Source organism: Phascolarctos cinereus, unplaced genomic scaffold (genome assembly GCF_003287225.1).
Source record: "Phascolarctos cinereus isolate Bilbo 61053 unplaced genomic scaffold, phaCin_HiC Scaffold_4;HRSCAF=312, whole genome shotgun sequence".
NCBI lineage: Eukaryota > Metazoa > Chordata > Mammalia > Diprotodontia > Phascolarctidae > Phascolarctos > Phascolarctos cinereus.
The window spans coordinates 630,603,649-630,609,648 of NW_027555847.1; positions in this window are offsets into that span (position 1 = coordinate 630,603,649).

Here is a 6,000-nt window from a genome sequence, read left to right on the forward strand (position 1 = left end):
TGATACTTGAGGACTGGGCCAGATCTCCTGAAACCACTTCAGTCTAGAGAGAAACTAAAAAAACTAGGAAAAAATCCTTAGCGTAAATCACTTGCCCGCTCAGGGCCTCACTTTCTTCAGTAGTACTATAAGTGGGTTTGGCTAAATGATCTCTAAGGAAAACTAGCAAACAAACATTTCTCAATCAATCAATCAACCAACAAACCAGTAAGTATTTATTAAGCACCTACTATGTGCCAAATACAATTCTAAGCCCCGGGAATACAAGTAAAATTAAAAAGAAGGAAAGGAAGTAGGAAAGGAAGAAAGAAAGAAAGAAAGAGAGAGAGAGAGAGAGAGAGAGAGAGAGAGAGAGAGAAGAGAGAGAAGAGAAAGAAAGAAAGAAAGAAAAAAGAAAGAAGAAAGAAAGAAAGAAAGAAAGAAAGAAGAAAGAAAGAAAGAAAGAGAGAGAGAGAGAAAGAGAGAGAGAAAGAAAGAGAGAGAGAAAGAGAGACAGAAAGAGAGAAAGAAAGAAAGGAAGGAAGGAAAGAAGAAAGAAACCCCTCCCCACAAGGAGCTTAAATTTCAGTGGAAGAGGCAAGGTCCTATGTAAACATATACAGCATAAAAATAAAACCTCTTAGGCTTGAATTCTATAAAATCATTTGAAAAATCAATTCAACAAGACTTTTCAAGGACTGGAGGAAAAGGCTTTTCCCCCCCTAAGCAAAGCCATGCTCATGGAGATTTCTGTGGCTTTCTTTTGCTGCCACCCAGTGGTAAAACAGGAAATTACAGGAGAAATGTACAAACCTAGCCCGACATACCGGCTGACGCCTTACGAATTGAACTCCCTATTACCGTAAATACACACAATCCAATGCAGAAAGGCAGAAATATTAAATGCATCCTTTTCAGATTATGATGCAATAAAAATTATATGTAATAAAGGGCCATGGAAAGATAGACTAAAAAATAATTGGAAATAAATAATCTAATCCTAAAAAATGATTGGGTCAAACAACAAATCATAGAAACAATCAATAATTTCATTCAAGAGAATGACAATAATGAGACAACATACCAAAACTTATGGGATGCAGCGAAAGCAGTTCTTAGGGGAAGTTTTATATCTCTAAATGCTTACATAAATAAAATAGAAAAAGAGGAGATTAATAAATTGGGCATACAACTAAAATAACTAGAAAAAGAACAAATTAAAAATCCAAATTAGAAATATTGAAAACCAAAGGAAAAATTAAGAAAAATGGAAATTAAGAAAACTATTGAACTAATAAATAAAATTAAGAGCTGGTTTAATGAAAAAAGCAATAAAATAGATAAACTTTCGCTTAATTTAATTAAAAAAAAGAAAGAAGAAAACCAAATTACTAGTATCAAGAATGAAAAGGGTGAAGCTACCACCAAGGAAGAGGAAATTAAAACAATAATTAGGAATTATTTTGCCCAACTATATGCCACAAATTTCACAATCTTAGTGAAATGGATACATATTTACAAAAATATAAATTGCCCAGATTAACCAAAGAGGAAGTAAAATACTTAAATAACCCCATCTCAGAAAAAGAAATTGAACAAGCCATTGATGAACTCCCTAGGAAAAAATCTCCAGGGCCAGATGGATTTCCATGCTAATTCTATCAAACATTTAAAGAACAATTAATTCCAATACTATATAGACTATTTGGGAAAATAGGTGAAGAAGGAGTCTTACCAAATTCTTTTTATGATACAAATATGGTGTTGATACCTAAACCAGGAAGAGTCAAAATAGAGAAAGAAAATTATAGACCAATTTCTCTAATGAATATAGATGCAAAAATTTTAAACAAAATACTAGCAAGTAGATTGCAGCAACTTATCACAAGAATAATACACTATGACCAGGTAGGATTTATACCAGGAATGCAGGGTTGGTTCAATATTAGGAAAACTATCAGCATCATTGAGCATATCAACACCAAAACCAACAGAAACCACATGATCATCTCAATAGATGCAGAAAAAGCTTTTGATAAAATACAACACCCATTCCTATTAAAAACACTAGAAAGCATAGGTATAAATGGAGTCTTCCTTAAAATAATAAATAACAGTTATCTAAAACCTTCAGCAAGCATTATATGTAATGGGGACAGGCTAGAAACATTTCCAATAAGATCGGGGTGAAACAAGGATGTCCATTATCACCACTGTTTTTCAATATTGTACTGGAAACCTTAGCTTTAGCAATAAGAGAAGAAAAAGAAATTGAAGGCATTAGAATAGGCAAAGAAGAAACAAAGCTATCACTCTTTGCAGATGACATGATGATATACTTAGAGAATCCTAGAGAATCAAGTAAAAAACTACTTGAAATAATAAACAACTTTAGCAAAGTTGCAGGCTATAAAATAAACCCATAAAATCAGCCTATAAAATATTACCAACAAAGCCCAACAGCAAGAGATAGAAAGAGAAATCCCATTTAAACTTACTGTAGACATTATAAAATATTTAGGAGTCTACCTCTGAAACAAACCCAGGAACTCTATGAACACAATTACAAAACACTTTTCACACAAATAAAATCAGATCTAAATAATTGGAAAAACATCAGTTGCTCATGGTAGGCCGAGCTAATATAATAAAAATGACAATCCTACCTAAGCTAATTTACTTATTCAGTGCCATACCAATCAAACTACCAAAAAATTATTTTATAGAGTTAGAAAAAATAATAACAAGATTCATTTGGAAAAACAAAAGGTCCAGAATATCAAAGGAATTAATGAAAAGAAATGCAGGGGAAGGTGGCCTAGCAATTCCAGATCTTAAATTGTATTATAAAGCAGCAATCATCAAAACTGCTTGGTACTGGCTAAGAAATAGGGAGGTGGATCAGTGGAATAGGTTAAATATGCAAGACACAGTAGTCAATGACTATAGTAATCTATTATTTGATAAACCCAAAGACCCCAGCTTCTGGGATAAGAACCCACTCTTTGAAAAAAACTGCTGGGAAAACTGGAAAAGAGTATGGCAGAAACTAGGCATAGACCCAAATCTCACACCATATACCAAAATAAAGTCAAAATGGGTTCATGACTTAGATATAAAGGCTGATACCATAAGTAAACTGGGAGAACAAGGAATAGTTTACCTATCAGATCTATGGAGAACAGAAGAATTCATGACCAAACAGGAGATAGAGAACATTATGAAAAGCAAAATGGATAATTTTGATTACATTAAATTGAAAAGTTTTTGCACAAACAAAGCCAATGCAACTAAGATTAGAAGGAAGGTAGAAAATTGGGAAAGAATTTTTACAACCAGGCTCTCTGATAAAGGCCTCATTTCTAAAATATATAGAGAATTAAGACAAATTTATAAGAACACAAGCCATTCCCCAATTGATAAATGGTCAAAGGATATGAACAGACAGTTCTCAGATGAAGAAATTAAAGCCATCTATAGTCATATGAAAAAATGCTCTAAATCGTTATTGATTAGAGAAATGCAAATCAAAACAACTCTGAGGTACCACATCACACCTATCAGATTGGCCAACATGACAAAACAGGAAAATGATAAATGTTGGAGAAGATGTGGGAAAATTGGAACACTAATACATTGTTGGTGGAGTTGTGAAATGATCCAACCATTTTGGAGAACAATTTGGAACTATGCCCAAAGGGCTACAAAAATGTGCATACCCTTTGATCCAGCAATAGCACTTCTAGGGCTATATCCCAAAGAGATCAAACAAATGCGAAAAGTACCCACATGCACAAAAATATCCATAGCAGCCCTTTTTGTGGTGGCAAAGAATTGGAAATTGAAAGGATGCCCATCAATTGGGGAATGGCTGAGCAAGTTGTGGTATATGAATGTAATGGAATACTATTGTGCTATAAGAAATGATGAACAGGCTGACTTCAGAAAAACCTGGAAAGACTTATATGGTCTGATGCTGAGTGAAGTGAGCAGAACCAAGAGGACTTTGTACACAATAACAGCCACGTTATGCAATGACTAAGAATGTTAAACTTAACCCTTCTCAGCATTACGAGATTCTAAGACATCTCCAGAGGCCTCAGGATGGAAAATGCTGTTCACATCCAAAGAAAGAACTATGGAAGTCGAATTGCTATCACTTATTTTTACCTTCTGTTAAGTTTTGTTTCATCTTTCTGATGGTTCCCTATTGGTTTTTGTTTTTACTTACAACTTCACTACTGTGAAAATATGTTTAATGCGTATGTAAATGTAAAGCCTATATCAGATTGTGCGCCATCTTGGGGAGGGTTGGAGGGAGGAAGGGGGAGAAAAATTTTCAACTCAAAAGCATATGGAAGTGATTGTTGATAAATCAAAATAAATTAATAAAATTTAAAAAAATAAAAATAAAAATAATGATAACACAAAACATATTACTCGGAGGATTCAAAAACATACGCACACACTTCTGGGGCTGTTTCTATTTGTGGTTTCAATACAATTATTATCTTTCTTTTTTGGGGGGGATAGGCAACAGGGTTAAGTGACTTGCCCAGGGTCACACAGCTAGTAAGCATTATGTGTCTGAGGCCAGATTTGAACTCAGGTCCTCCTGAATCCAAGACGGGTACTCTATCCACTGTGTCACCTACCTACCCTTAATTATAAACATTTTAACCCAACTCATTGACAGACATGCATTGTGACCCAAATATCTTCATTTAGGGTCTACCACGTTCAGAACACACCACAAAGTCCTCCAGTGACTCGTGGTTGCATGGAGCTTACCCTGGATCTTCTCCCAAAGTTTCCCTCTACTCTAAAAAATCCTTCAAACAGATGCCAAAGTGATTTTAGTAAAGCACAGATCTGATTATGTTACACACACACAACTACACACACACACACACACACACACACACACACACACATACACTTATTATAACTTAATAAACTCCAGAGATGCCCTAATACTACTAGGATCGAATGTAAACTGCTGTGCTTGTCCTTTAGAAGTTCTTTACAACCAGACGCCATCCTACCTTCCCAGCCTTGTTGTGCATTACTTTCCCTTCACACGTTCTGTAGGCCAGTCAAACTGGCCATCTTGCTTTTGCTCACACATCTCTTATTATTGTGCTTTTGTGCATTGGTTGTCCCTTAGTCCTGAAATCACTCTTCAGTGTCCTAGGGTTTTCTTCCATGGTCTTTCTTCCCCATCACCAATCACCTCTTCTTTGCCACCTCTCCCTCAACCTTCTCCTGAGGGTAAGAGGGTCAGGGTCACAGTTCATTGGCCATGTTGCAAGAGGTCTGTGTCCAAGTTCTCTGTGGGATGGGTCAACCCTGTCCAAGTACAAATACATCTCACCTGGCCAGACTGTTTTCTGTGTCCTATCCCACCAACTGAATTTATCTCAGGCACTACAATTCCTAGTTATGGCTCTGTTGGTCTAACCAGCAACTGGTACAAGTACCTAAAAACAACAATTGTCTCAGGCCACCTGTACTATGACTAATCTGGCACACCTAGCTTCAGATTCATCAGAACTACTTGTGGGAGATAACTGTAATGTTAAATCCCCACACCACACCTGTCTTCTAGGTGTGCACAGAATTGCCCTTAAATTTACATAATCTTGTTTATGATATCTATGCTTAATCACCAATCACAGGTAACTAGCTGCTTGTGGATAGACAAGCATATCTTATTTTTTGTTTGTTTGGGGTTTTTTGCTCTTTTTGGCGAGGCAATCAGGGTTAAGTGACTTGCCCAGGGTCACACAGCTAGTGCCAAGTGTCTGAGGCCAGATTTGAACTCGAGTCCTCCTAACTCCAAGGCTAGAGTCCTATCCACTGTGCCACCTAGCTGCTCTACAAGCATATCTTATTGAAGATATAAAATTTATAAGAATTTTGAAGCCATATGGAGCAGTAGATGAGGAATCTTCTTTGCCCATATTTAAAAATAACAAATTAGAATCTTTTTTTTTGGTGGGAAGGAAAGCATAGAGGGAA